Consider the following 15477-nt stretch of genomic DNA (forward strand, 5'->3'; position numbering starts at 1 on the left):
TCCCTGGCTATCTCCTCGATCTATACCTCTGATTATCTTGTACAGCCTCTATCAAGTCACCTTTCATCCTCCTTTGCTCTAAAAAAAGACTTAGCTTTCTGAACCTACTCTCATAAGGCATGCAAAACATTTTGTGCATGATGGCCTATGTGAAGCTGTTTTTCTCCATAAGATTACTTTGATAAACCTAATTTGAGATTGTTTCGAACTCTCTACTGAAGCTACATTACACTCACCAGTTTTTAACCAAAACCCAGTACAAAAGTTTATGCAACATCCCATGACCCTATGCTCACCTGAGTGCGGCTGGCAGTCACTGCTGACTGAGGGTATGAGAGGAGAATACACAGCAGGAAATCCTTCCCACTGTGACATTACTATGGGCACCCCTCATGTCAGAGGCAAGATAACACCAGTGCAATCCCCTACTCACCTAAAATCCATTCACGCACACGCTGTTCCTTTCTACTGAAAGGAACCATCATCATCCTATGGGATAGAGATATATATAGATAGATAGAGAGAGAGTGTGAGAGAGAGAACAAGAACCAGTTACAGGCATTGCCCAACAGCAACACATCCTTTCTTAAAAGAGGAAAATGGGGACTTTTCCAAGCCTCCAAACCCGGGCAAATAAGAACTGAGCACTCTCTTCCCAACGTCTGAACTGCATTGATTCGATTGTGAGAATTGGCTTGCGGCTGATTGATCAGCGAGGAGTCACTTGGACCTCCTACATGCAGGGGGCTCGCTTTTCAGAGGCGGGCTTTCGAGTATGCATGTTTCCGTCTCTGCAGGTTCAGGACGTTGTTCTTGTACTATAATTACCAGCGTGAACCATTACTAACACAACTCAATAAAAATGTTTAATATTATTCCGTTGTCATTCCTGCTCCAGTCCCAAATCCTGGCACTCAAATGCATAACACGAACCTCTTTCTAATGTACACACAGAAATTTCATTTTGTTGACAGCAGCAAACTCATCAGTCTATAGATGACGTGACTGATAGTCCTAGCACTCAGACAGGGAGATTAGGCCCTTGCGCGCACACAGAGAGGCAGAGGATATGAAAGCTTATAGAAGCCTCCCACAGCATGCTAATTACTCTCCTGCTATTGAGGAAATGTAATACGCTTTGCTTCCCCAACACTGATGTCACCTGGAGATTTTTAGGCTTTTGTCTTTCAGTCAGATTTCAGATTCATTTCTGGCTTTTTGGATCTCGGACCGACTAGATTTATCCATTGGTTCTCATGAGCAATTGTGGGTGGGATTGAACTGAACCTGCAGAAAAATCACTTCCTTCCCCCCCCCCACCACCACCCTCTCACATTTAGACCCCAGTGCATACACCCAGATCTCACCAAACTTCCTCACACTCAATCTCCAGCCAATGACCCCTACATCCCTCACTGCAGTCTTCACCTCACATCCATCCATGCTCTTCCACCCCTGCAGAGCCAGAGCCTAAACAAGGCTTTCACCCTAACATCTTGACCACTGATGACCATGTGTACCCAGATCTCACCCACCCTGACTCATACTGACATGGATTTGACGGCCCGAAAGGCCTGTTACTCTTCTGCAAAACCCCAACCCAGCCACCACTTGCTCTGTTGAACCCAGACTTTTAGGTCTCCAACTCATTCCCTGACTAATCTGCCTACCTTTGGCTGCCTCCACCACCAGCCTGAGGCTAAACATAAAATAGCACCTCATATTCCACCTGAGAAGTTGACGACCCAACAGTGTGAACACTGAGTCTTCCACGTTCAGGTAACCTGCTTCCCATCTCCCACTCTCCTCTCCTATCAGATTCCTTTTTCTTCAGCCCTTTATCTTTTTCAACCTATCACCTCCCAGCTTCTTATTTCACTCCCCCAGTCGCCAACCCATTCACCTTCCCCCAGGTTTGACCTATCACCTGCCAGATGGAACTCCTCTTCCCCTTCTCATGACATATGACAGTGATGTTAAACCTGATTAGATACTTATTCTGGCTTCTTTCCCCCTGCCTGACCTTCCTTTCCAGTCCTGATGAAGGGTCTCAGCCTGAAGCGTCGACTGTAAGGAATACTTACACAACAAGTTTCCCCTCATTTACATCCAGCCCACATTGACCTGTCCATACCCCATACCCATCCATCGAGTCAGAATCTTCCATTCCTGATTCAGTTAAGATCCACCCTAACTCTGAGCACTCCTGGCCAACTGCCTGGCATTCAGGTGTGAGATGTGAACCCAAGCCATCAGCAACACAAGTCTCAGTCCTCTCCTTGCACAGACATGGCACTGGCCTGGCTCACACTCCATAAGGATTCCATCACCAAGAGCGCATACCACGCATCCTCTCATGTACCCAACTAACCAACCACACTCTGACGACAACCCACCTCCACCCAATCACACCCTTCATCCATCCCCATTCTAACCATCTCCCACTCACCTAACCATGCCCCACAATCATCCCCACCCTCACCCCACATTCTAACTACCTCTTCCCTACCCAACCACAACTCACACCAACCCCCACCCTAACACTGACATTGAGCACATTCACTCACCTAACCACGCCCTGGACTCACCCTCGCTCTAACCCCACACTTGCCAGCATACCCAGCCATCGTAACCGCATCCTACATTACTCCTTCTCCAACCCCACACCATTCACCCTGACTCACCTGATCCCATCTACCCCACACCACTCCTGCAACCATCCCACACTCATCCCAGCTTTACCTCCCCCTCACCTATCTACGCCCCACACCCCACACACTGGCCTTGCCCTAGACTATACGCTACCTTACCCACACCCTGTTAGAATCCAGTTCCCCTCTCAGGGATCTGAACCTCACACAGCCTCCCCCATGCAGAAGCCAGCCCAGATCCAACCCTCTCAGATGCCAACACACAAGCTCACTGTCCTAGGCTTCAGCTCACTCCCCTCCCCTCAGACTCCATCCCACATTCAACTCCATGTACTCAGACTCCAATACAGCGCGTCCCACACTCCCCCCCCACCCCCGCCAGAGATGTCACCCTACGATGCCCCTAACCCACATGCAGCCACTTCTCAATGTGCAGGCTGTGGTGCTCTGAGGACCAGCCTTGGTACTAAGCCCAAAGGTTGGGCCAAGCAGCATTTCCATTCCTATTCAGGGCCCTTCCTACTGTTGGACATTTCCCACAACTTCTCTGTCTGAACTGAATCTGAATCTGTTATGATCCGGATCAGGTTCCGTTTAAATTTACTTTGTGTTGCGATCCGGACCGTTGACTCCCTGTTTCCCTTTGGTTCCCTGTTCTCCCGTGTCCCTCGAGCTTGGTGATTAGAGGCAATTTACTCTTAGCTGAACTGGCAGTTCATAAGTCTCCAGCTTTCAGTCGTTTGGCGCGAGAGCGTTAACGAAGGTAGTGCGAGCCAATGTCATCTGGCCGGAGCCAACTAAGTTTCTTGCCGGAGCAAGCCAAGTCTCTTCCCGAGGCAAGTGCCAGCAAGCCACCTTCCCTTGCCAGAGCGGGTCAGTCAAAGTTAACCCGCCGGGGTGAGTCAAAATCTCACCGCTGCTTGGAGCATACTTGTGCCCAGTTATAGTACTGTCCATCGTTGTGTGGTCTCCGTATCCATGTCCTGTATCCAAAGGGGGTCCCGGCCCTGTACCCTGGAAGGGTCCTGACCCTGTGTCAAGAAGAGTCCCGACTCTGTCCTGTGTCTAAGGAGGATTCCCGGCTCAGTGTTTTATGTCCTGTGTCTGAGTCTGTCCAATGAATAAGAAGAGTCCCTGGCTCTGGAGGCTTCAGGTATCAAGTCCTGGCTCTGGAGGCTTCAGGTATCAAGTCCTGGCTCTGGGGGTTTCAAGTATCAAGTCCTGGCTCTGGAGGCTTCAGGAATCAAGTCCTGGCCCTGGGGGTTTCAAGTAAAAAGTCCTGGCCCTGGGGGTTTCAATCATCAAATCCTGGCTCTGGGGGTTTCAATTATCAAGTCATGGCCCTGGGGGTTTCAATCATCAAATCCTGGCTCTGGGGGTTTCAAGTATCAAGTCCTGGCTCTAGAGGCTTCAGGTATCAAGTCCTGGCCCTGGGGGTTTCAATTATCAAGTCCTGGCCCTGGGGGTTTCAAGTATCAAGTCCTGGCCCTGGGGGTTTCAATCATCAAATCCTGGCTCTGGGGGTTTCAAGTATCAAGTCCTGGCTCTAGAGGCTTCAGGTATCAAGTCCTGGCCCTGGGGGTTTCAATTATCAAGTCCTGGCCCTGGGGTTTTCAAGTATCAAGTCCTGGCTCTGGAGGCTTCAGGTATCAAGTCCTGGCTCTGGGGGTTTCAAGTATCAAGTCCTGGCCCTGGGGGTTTCAATTATCAAGTCCTGGCTCTGGAGGCTTCAGGTATCAAGTCCTGGCCCTGGGGGTTTCAAGTATCAAGTCCTGGCCCTGGGGGTTTCAATTATCAAATCCTGGCTCTGGGGGTTTCAAGTATCCAGTCCTGGCTCTGGAGGCTTCAGGTATCAAGTCCTGGCCCTGGGGGTTTCAAGTATCAAGTCCTGGCCCTGGGGGTTTCAATTATCAAATCCTGGCTCTGGGGGTTTCAAGTATCCAGTCCTGGCTCTGGAGGCTTCAGGTATCAAGTCCTGGCCCTGGGGGTTTCAAGTATTGAGTCCTGGCTCCGAGGTCCGTGTTCCGAGTCCTGGCCCAGACCCTTAGTCCCAGCCTAGTCCAGGGCCTGAGTCCTTGTCCATTATGCTATTCCCGCTTCTGCTTTGCTCTCCTTGTAACCAGCAATAAACTCAGTTTAGTTAACCTCACAAGACATGTTTGTGTCTTGCATTTGGGTCCGCTCCCAGCGCCCCCATGTGACAGAATCAGGATTATTATCACTGTCGTACATTGTGAAATTTGTTGTTTTGTGGCAGCAGTACACTGCAATACATAAAAAATGACTATAAGTTACAATAAGAAATATACAGCAAACATAAGTATTGCAAAAAGGGAGCAAAAAAAGGTAGTGTTCATAGATTCACGGTCCATCGAGAGATCTGATGGCAGAGGGGAAGAAGCTGTTGCGTGTGTGCTCACATTCCTAGGTTCCTGCTTCTCCTCCCTGATAGCAGCAATGAGCAGAGGGCATGTTCTGGGTGTGGGGCCCTCACTGATGGATGCTGCCTTCTCCAGGCATCGCCTTTTGAAGGTGTCCTCACTGCCGAGGAGGCTAGTGCCCATGATGGCGCTGGCCGAGTTTACACCCCTCCGCAGATTTTTCCAATCCGTGCTCTGGAGCCTCCATACCAGATGATAATGTAACCGATCCAAATCATCTCCACAGAATATTTATAGACATTTACTATATGATTTCAATATCTCTTCATGTGATACAATGTCAGCTTCTATTGATTATACCACTTATTACATAAAAAACAACCAGCATTTACATAGTGCCTTTTTAAAGCCTGGACAATGCATACAACTCTTCACTAATATTAGTTGTTCAAAATCTCAGTAGCCAATGGGGGATTTATGAAAACAGCAGAATAACCAACAAAGCTACTTTAACACAGAGAGTATTTAGTAACAAGGTACAAATATACAGTACTGTGCTAAAGTCTTAGACATGTATATTTAGCTAGGGTTTGCACAGAACTGTATTTGTCAATGTGGAGAGGAGAGCGAGTTGGTAAATCTGGTGGGAACAAAGGATGTTGGAAATAGTGAGGGTGGAGTGCCGTGGGAGGGTTGTGGGACAGGTGACAGAGACCGAGTGCCAGGGACAGGGGGTTGTACAGGTGCAGACACATCCAGCCCTGAGACACCAGGCAAGTTCATTTGATTCCAAACAATTGGTTTATTGATCATCACAGAACGTCCCTCTGGAGCTTCCTGCTCCCTCCCCTCTCCCTTCCCCTTTTCCCAACCATGATTCCCTTCTCCCTGCCCCTTTCCCATTCTCAGTCCATAATAGAGCCCCTTATCAGAATCAGGTTTATCTTCATTCACATATGTCATGAAGTTTGTTTTTGTTTTGCAGCAGTACAGGACAATACATAAAATTACTACAGTACTGTGCAAAAGTCTGAGGCATCCCAGCTATATACTGTACACAGTACCTGCAAAAAGTATTCACCCTCTTGGAAGTTTTCACAGTTTATTGTTTTACGACTTTGAATCAGAGTGGACTTAATTTGGTTTTTTTTGACACTGATCAATAGAAAATAAAAAGTGAAAACAGATCTCTACAAAGTGATCTAAATTAATTACAAATATAGAACACAAAACAATTGATTGCATAAATATTCACCCCCTTTAATAGGACACACCAAATCATCACTGGTGCAGCCAATTGGCACATAAGGCACATAATTAATTAAATGGAGATCACCGTGTGCAGTCAAGATGTTTCAATTGATTGTACTAAAAATATACCTGTATCTGGAAGGTCCAACTGCTGGTGAGTCAGTATCCTGGCAAAAACTACACCATGAAGACAAAAGAGCACTCCAAGCAACTCAGTGAAAAGGCTATTGAAAAGCACAAGTCAGGAGATGGATACAAGAAACTTTCCAAGTCATTGAATATCCCTTGGAGTCAATCATCAAGAAATGGGAAGAATATGGCACAGCTGTAAATCTGCCTATAGCAGGCCATCCTCAAAACAGAGCAAACATGCAAACATGGTGAGGGAGGCCACCAAGAGACCTATGACAATTCTGGAGGAGTTACAAGCTTCAGCGGCTGAGATGGGAGAGACTGCACATACAACATCTGTGGCCCGGGTGCTTCACCAGTTGCAGCCTTATGGGAGAGTGGCAAAGAGAAAGCCACTGTTGAACAAGACTCACATGAAATCTTGGCTAGAGTTTGCCAGAAGTCATGTGGAAGACTCTGAAGTTAGCTAGAAGTTTCTATGGTCTGATGAAACCAAAATTGAGCTTTTTGGCCATCAGACTAAACACTATGTTTGGCGTAAGCTGTGGGGATGCTTCATTGCAGCAGGACCTAGAAGGCTTGTGAAGGTAGAAGGTAAAGTGAATGCAGCAAAATACAAGGAAATCCTGGAGAAAAACCTGATGTAGTTTGCAAGAGAACTGCAACTTGGGAGATTTGTTTTCCAGCAAGACAATGATCCCAAGCATACAGCCAAAGCTATGCAGGAATGGCTTAAAAACAACAAAGTTAATGTCCTGGAGTGGGCAAGTCAGAGTCCAGACCTCAATTCAATGAAAATTTTGTGGCTGGACTTGAAAAGGGCTGTTCACTCATGATCCCCATGCAACTTGACAGAGCTTGAGCAGTTTTGTAAAGAAGAATGGGGAAAAATTGCAGTGTCCAGATGTGCAAAGCTGATAGAGAGCTGTCCACACAGACTCAGGGCTGTAATTGCTGCCAAAGGTGCATCTAGAAAATACTGACCTGAAGGGAGTGAATACTTAAGCAATCAATTATTATGTGTTTTATATTTGTAATTAATTTAGATCACTTTGTAGAGATCTGTTTTCACGTTGACATGAAAATGTCTTTTTCTGTTGATCAGTGTCCAAAAAGCCAAATTAAATTCTCTGTGATTCAATGTTGTAAAACAATAAAACATGAAAACTTCCAAGGGTTGGATACTTTTTATAGGCACGGTGTGTGCCTAAGACTTTTGTAGAGTATTGTAGTTCAAGTGTCATTTTCAAGACTTGAACAGAATAAATTACACCACCACTATGATGTAGTACTGAGAGACAGCAGCACACTGAGAAACTCTACTTTTCAATTTAATAGAGGTCCTGTTCACAATCTCATGAAAATCCCACGGTTCAGTTCCAAGAAAAGACTAGTACATTACTGCCCATTTTTCACTCAACTTAACCCTTCACTTTCTGATGGTCACAACCATTGCTGAGAACTTGCTATAATGCAGGCTCTTCTGAACACCTGTCTTATGGACGTGCCAACATAAAGATCAAACTCCCATATTACTATATTCAAAAGTTTGATGTACATATACATTTGTTCCCATGAACAACAGAACTAGTTTTGCTTCCTCTTGGCTTTTAGTAATTCTTCCTTCTTATCAATCATATGTGCTTTCAATGCCATTCAGAGTCTGTGAAAAGATCTACTGTACAATCCCCCAGGTACTAAAACATTGCTGCCAATCACACTCAGTTATTAGGTACCATATGAGTTAGTTTTGCTGACTTTCCTGTTAATGGCACAGCCTCTGTAATAATTCTCTATAAAGACTGACAGGTGCGGTCTGATCCTAACCCTGTATCAACAGGCATTCATATAGCCCTTTAAAATGGCTCCATGTTCTCCAAAGTTTGGAAGATTGAGAGATTGGATTTTTTAAAAAATGAAGGAATTTGGCAGATTGGAATCAGGGAAAATGTTTCTCATAGCTGAGGAGTTTAGGACCAGGAGGCATTGAGATACAGTAGTGTAGCGGTTAGTGAAATGCTTTACAGCATCGACTGTAAGACTGGGTTTCAATTCCCACCACTGTCGGTAATTAATTTAGTACTTTCATCCTGTGACCGATGGGTTTCCTCCGGCTGCTCCGAACTCCTCCCACCTTCCAAAGATGTACAGGTAAGGGTTAATGAGATGCTGCCTGCTACGTTGGCACCAAAGCATAGTGGCACTTGGAGACCGTCCAGCACAATCCTTGCTGATTTGATCTGACACAAGCAACACATTTCAATGTACATGTGACATCTTTAAAAATCTCTTTGGTAAGCTATCTGAGACTGAGAGGAGGAAAGATTTCTTCACTCAGAGGGAGGTTAATCTTTCAATTTGTCTGTCCTTTGGAGCTGTGGATGCTTCAATACTGTATTCATTTTAAACACTCAGTGGAAATTGTGCAGCAATGACACTTGGGTAAAATATCAGCCATGATCTTAATGGATAGCAGAACAAGTTCAGCATAGTCAGTAGGAAAGGAAACTTCTCAATGAGAAACTACAAATATGGATAAGCAAGAGACTGCAGATGTTGGAATCTGGAGCAACACAATCTGGGTCATACAAAGCCGATAAAGAGAAATGGACAGTTGATGCTTCAGGTCGGGACTCTTCATCTGGACAGAAAGGTAGAGTGGAGACAGCAGGTATATAAGAATGTACAGGGCAGGGGTGGGGCAAGAGCTGGCAGGTGACAGGTGGATCCAGGTGAGGAGGGGTGATAGGCAGATGGAGGAGGGACAGGTGGAACTAGTGACAGAGGCTGAAAGATGGTGAAATCTGATGTGAAGGGAAATGAATAAAGGATATTAATTTGTAAAGTTATTAAATTGTTAATTGTTACGTTATTAGAACATGGGAATTAGATTCAGAATGCTTGGTCTTGGAGATGAGGATTGTTTTCTGAGTGGAAGAGGGGATAGAGAAAACAGAGGTGAGTGTGGCAAGAGAGGGTATATGATTTGGAGAATTAAACGTGTATCAGTCCCAAACCCGACATCAGGACGGTGAAAGCGAACTTGCTGTCAGTTGCAGTGATAAGATAATGTGGGGATATCGGTGATAGATTTGTCCAGGTGATGTTGCTTTCACAGGTGAATGGTTCACAGATGAATGATGATTGATAGGGATAGGATCAACTTTCCCTCTAATTTCTTTACAGCTGCGTGGACCAGCCAGAATGGCGCAGGGAGGGAGAGGTCCTGGAGTAGTACAGGAAGCCAGATGTCCTAGGAACTGGAGTCCCACAGACGCAGAGGGAACGAGGGAACCGGGGTCCCACAGACACAGGGGAGTGAGGGAGTGTGGGGTTTGGAATGGTGGAGAGAGGAAGAGGACATGAAGCAATTGAGGGAGGGAGAGGTTCTGAGGCAGTTGAGGGAGTGTGGGGTCCTGGAATGCTGGAGGGAGGGACAGGTCCTGAAGCGGTGGAGGGAGGGAGAGTCCTGACATGGTGGAGGGAGGGATAGGCCCTGACGCGGTGGAGGGAGGGAGAGGCCCTGACGCGGTGGAGGGAGGGAGAGGTCCTGACGCGGTGGAGGGAGGGAGAGGTCCTGACGCGGTGGAGGAGGGACAGGTCCTGACGCGGTGGAGGGAGGGAGAGATCCTGAAGCGGTGGAGGGAGGGACAGGTCCTGACGCGGTGGAGGGAGGGACAGGTCCTGACGCGGTGGAGGGAGGGAGAGGTCCTGACGCGGTGGAGGGAGGGACAGGTCCTGACGCAGTGGAGGGAGGGAGAGGTCCTGACGCGGTGGAGGGAGGGAGAGGCCCTGACACGGTGGGGGGAGGGAGAGGCCCTGACGCGGTGGAGGGAGGGACAGGTCCTGACGCGGTGGAGGGGGAGAGGTCCTGACGCGGTGGAGGGAGGGACAGGTCCTGACGCGGTGGAGGGAGGGAGAGGTCCTGAAGCGATGGAGGGAGGGACAGGTCCTGACTCGGTGGAGGGAGGGAGAGGTCCTGACGTGGTGGAGGGAGGGAGAGGTCCTGACGCGGTGGAGGGAGGGACAGGTCCTGACGCGGTGGAGGGGGACAGGTCCTGACGCGGTGGAGGGAGGGAGAGGCCCTGACGCGGTGGGGGGAGGGAGAGGCCCTGACGCGGTGGAGGGAGGGACAGGTCCTGACGCGGTGGAGGGGGAGAGGTCCTGACGCGGTGGAGGGAGGGAGAGGCCCTGACGCGGTGGAGGGTGGGAGAGGTCCTGACGCGGTGGAGGGAGGGAGAGGTCCTGACGTGGTGGAGGGGGGGAGAGACCCTGAAGCGGTGGAGGGGGGGGAGAGACCCTGACGCAGTGGAGGGGGGGAGAGGTCCTGACGCGGTGGAGGGAGGGACAGGCCCTGAAGCAGTGGAGGGAGGGAGAGGTCCTGACGCGGTGGAGGGGGAGAGAGGTCCTGACGCGGTGGAGGGAGGGACAGGCCCTGAAGCAGTTGAGGGAGTGTGTGTGCGGGGGACCCAGAGCAATGGAGGGAGAGCTGGTGTCATGGTCCAAGAGTGTCAGAGAGAGTGCTCGTACTAGGGAAAGGAAGCATGAGGTTGCAGAATGGTAGAGGCAGCATGGGGACGGGGTGCTGGAACGGTAAAGAAAATACCAGAGCCAGGGTCCTGGAGGGGTAGAGGGAGGGAGTGGTCTAGCAGGAGTAAAGGGAACACTGGAATCAGCACCCACTGAGCTGTGCAAACATAGAGATTTCCAAACAATCAGACAGCCGATTATCAGCCTCCCTGAATTTACTTGGGATCTGGTTGCGGGAACACCAATTTTGATTTCCGACAACATCAGCTGTCTTGTGGGCATTCCGAGCCGGTCGAGAAGCATGGCGACATTTGTTTGCTGTTGCCAGCACACCTTTGAACTGTGTTGGTCATTGACACACATGTTCAAAGTTCAGAGATACATTTACTGTAGTGTATTGATGTACAGGCGACTGGTAAAGATATCCTTAATCTCTCTGCCAACATGTCAGAATCAGACTGAATTCCTCCCTGCTGTTGCTCAGGGAATGGAACTGAAACTCAAGTCCCCAGGACCTCCGCTTGAACCCACAGTAACTTATTTCCTAAGTTGAGCAACAAATAATCTGCTGGAGGAACTCAGTACGTCGATCATAGGGGGTGTGGGGTGGGGGAAGGAATTGTTGAAACTTCTGGTCACAACCCTGTACCAGGACTGGGAGGAGAAAGAGGAAATGGGGGGAGTGGTGAGGTATGAGTCCAAGGTGAGGCGGACTGATGAGGGGTGGAGGTTGATTGGCAGGTCGAGATAAATTGGGAAGGGGCGGAGGTGTGGACTTAGGAGACGGGCAGTTGGGTGGTGGATGTAGGCAGACAATAAAAAGAGAGGCAGGGAAGATTGAAGGTGCTAGAAGGAGACCAGGAGGAACAGAATAGTCCAGCACTGCTGAAATGTTAACAGGAACCATTTGGGGAGAGATGTGTGGCAAATAGGATCAGAACCAGATGGGAGAATGGAAGAGGCAGGGTGGGGAGGAAGCCTGTAGGTGAACTTTGTGTGTTTGAGGGAGAGGGGGCCATAAAGAGGACATAGGAGAACATGAAGAAGACCGGAGAGCAATAGAAAACACACCAGAAGGAAGGGTTACCTAAAACTGGAAAACTCGATGTTCATGCCATTTTGTTGTAGACTACCCAAGCAGAAGCTGGGGTATTGTTCCTCTATCCTGGGAAGAGGTATTGACACAGTAAACAACAATATGATGGAGGAACTCTGCAGGTTAAGCAGCACTGTAGTGTTAATGTTTTGCATTGAAAGCCTGGGTGATTTCCTCCCATAGATTCCGTGTGGCCCTTTTCTCCAGCAGATCGCCAAATTCCAGTGTCTGCCGTCTCTTGCGATTCCATTGACGTGACGTGCAACTCGGAGCTCGGGGTGGCCATTGCCAGATTGAGCCCGCTTTCCTCTTATTGGTCACTGAGCTCATCCATTCACATTGGCCCATCTTCATTAACCAATGGAAATCACACCTTTTGCTAGCTCAGTGGGTGAATCCTGTCAATCACTCAGTCAGCTCAATGCTTTTGTGATTAAAAGATGGAAGTAAACACAATGCATGAAAGGTTCTGATGAAGAGTCATTAATCTGAAACATTGCAATGCTGCCTAACCTGCTACATTCAGCAATATTCTGTTTTTTTTGTACTTCCGATTTCCAGAATCTGTATTTTTTTTTGTTCTCAGTTTTGATTCACATCACACAAAAGACTCTTCTCCCAACTTGCTCAAAATAGGATGAATCTTCCATTCCTGAAGAATAAGGCCGTAAATAGATAAGCTGCAGGAGCTGTATTAAGCCATTCGGCCTAGCAAGTCTGTTCTGTCATTCAATCGTGGCAGATTTATTATCCCTCTCAACGTCATTGTTCTCCTGCCTTCTCCCCATAGCCTTTGATACGAGTCCGTCCTGGAAGAACAGCAACCCTCCCTGGCACCAGAGAGGTGGGAAGGTATGAAAACTGTTCATTGCTTTCGGCTTGCAAAATAGCAGTACAAATCCATTAATTACAACCCAAGCTGTCAATCAGCAGTATTGGAGGAGCCATCGACAATGCTGTCAAACACACTTACTCTCCAATAACCTGTTCCCGAGACCCTGTTTGGGTATTGCTAGGGCCTACTCGTATAAGGACTCTATTGTTCCACATATGTATAAACAACAATATCAGACGCAGCATGAGAGTTGTTGCCCTCAGAAACAGGCAGAATTTAGTTAAGTATGGATTTGTGAAGTCCAGGTGGTTGGTTGTCCATCGTATCTGACGATGAGAGTTAGATCTGTGCAGTTCTTGTGCATTCAAAGACAGCTGGTGAGTCCAAATAGTGATAGACTTGGATATCTACAATAAGGACATGGAAACTGTCCTTGTTCTGGTCATGGAGCCACTGTGAAAACTTCATTCTTCGTTGGCCAGCGACTAGCTCTGCCTTCAGCCTGTCCTCTAGGTTGTTATGAGTGATTTGAACCAAGGCTCACCAGCCACTCTGCACACTGAAGAAACTTGTGCGGGAGTTTGTAAAGTGGAAAAGCCATTGCACTCTGACAGTTCCACTCTCTCGACCTCAAGTCCAGGTCCAGTGATATGACTAGTCATCACAACTGGGGTCTTCCTTGGTTGCAGTGGATGACCATGACTTCTCCTGTGCCTTGTCATGCCCTTTGCTCTCCTCAAAGCATTGCAGAACCATCGTCCTGGCCATCGGATCTCACTATTGACCTCATCCACCCAGTCTGCCACAGCTGACTTCACGTGGACTCCGGGTAAAACTGAAGTTAATGGCATTAGGGCATGAATATTCCAATGGTTGGAGTCATACCTCAGAGAGAGGAAGATGGCTGTGTCTGTTTAAGGTCAATCATCTCAGCCCCAGGACACCCCTACAGGAGTTCCTCAGGGAAATGGCTTGGATCCAATCATCTTCAACGGCTTCACCAATGACTTTTCTATCAAACGATCAGAAGTGGGAACGCTTGCGTAATTGATGACTTCACAATTTTCAGCTCACAAAATGCTGGAAGAACTCAGCAGCTCAGGCAGCATCTCTGGAGAAGAATGAACAGTCAACATTTCAGCCCGAGACCCTTCATCAGGACTGGAAAGGAGGGGTGAAGAAGCCAGAATATGAAGGTTGGGGGTACAAGCTGGCAGGTGATAGGTGAGACCAGGTGAGGGTGAAGGAGGGATGAAATGAAAAGCTGGGTGGTAATAGGTGGAAAAGTAAAGGGCTGAAGAAGGAGACTGATGAGACAATCTTAAAGAATATGACAGGTTGGTGTTATACTAATTGGAGTCTGTGCTTAAGGTTGCTGTTCTGCTGAAAGGTTCCCAAAACAGCATTTAATTTTATTTCTTCATTGCAGATGTCATAAGTTATTGCCCCTCTTTAGTATGATGGTCAGAATTTTATGTGAATTGTAAGCAACTTGATATATAGAACTTTGATCACTTGGCATCCTACTGTTTGGAAAATCTGATGGGTCAGCTTCTGGATCACTTGTTAGTCTAGAGTCCAAAATAGGATTTTAGAGTGAAAGGGTGTGCAGTCGGAGCAGAGGATTAAAGTGTGGCCAGGGTGGGGGTGGGCTCTGGGCTAGGGACTGGTGTGTAGCTAGACAAGGGTTTGGAACACCAAGGGTCAGGAACATCGGTAATTTTGTTGACAGGCCCAGAGGCCAGAGTGCTCATATATTTCCCAATCCATTTAATCTCACTGGGGTTGCTGGGGATTATTATACCCCTGAGCAAAATGTAATAATAATGGAATTATAGTATCTTTGGGGTAGTAACATCTGATAAAATTCACTAGCCAGGCATCAAAGCTCAAAAGATCATGAATATTGAACCTGAGTGGCTGAATTAGACACTTCCGAGAGATGCCAAAGTCAACTGCTTTACATTTGTGTTAGACTAGTCATGCATAGGCTATACTGAGGAACTATTGCAGACTAACCTCCCTTTGCTTTTCTTTTATTGCTCTTCTTAAATTATCTCCATCAATCTGCCCTTTTTATTGACTGGTTAATTGAAGAGATATTCAGGAGGTAACTATGCAGTGGCATCAAACTTAGACAAATACGAGAATGTAGAAAAAACATTCATCGGTATTTCACAAAAAAGGTGCAAACCAGCGTTTGGTGCTGTGCCACAGGCATAACTTGACAAGGAGCCAGTGTGAGCCAATGAGGACATAGGTGATGGGTGGACAGGACATGGGACAAACAGCTTGTGACCCGACATTGACACCTAATAGAATGGGTGAGGCCATCTTGGAGAGGGAATAGTCAAGGTTAAAGGTAACAAAGGCACAGGTTTGGGTTTCAATTTGCAGATGAGATGAAGTAGGAGCAGGGCTGAGCAAAGTCATAGTGTTGGAAACAGCCTGCCAGGATGATAGAAGGGAAGTGAAGTCCAAACCTCAATGGGGTTAAGTACAGCACTAAGAAGAATGCTTCAGGGAGTGGGCAGGAGCCTGTGGCTAGAGACATAGATATGACATTGTTTGATGACAGAAAATTTGGACTGGTAAACATCT

General features: G+C 47.6%; 1 protein-coding gene across 1 annotated transcript in view; it reads right to left on the reverse strand.

Annotated features, from left to right (window-relative positions):
• The window catches only part of grip2b (glutamate receptor interacting protein 2b), a 188816-nt gene that overhangs the window by 167569 nt on the left and 5770 nt on the right, over window positions 1-15477 (reverse strand). The gene's annotated exons all lie outside the window — the stretch shown is intronic.

This window comes from Mobula hypostoma, chromosome 15, assembly GCF_963921235.1.
Source record: "Mobula hypostoma chromosome 15, sMobHyp1.1, whole genome shotgun sequence".
Taxonomy (NCBI): domain Eukaryota; kingdom Metazoa; phylum Chordata; class Chondrichthyes; order Myliobatiformes; family Myliobatidae; genus Mobula; species Mobula hypostoma.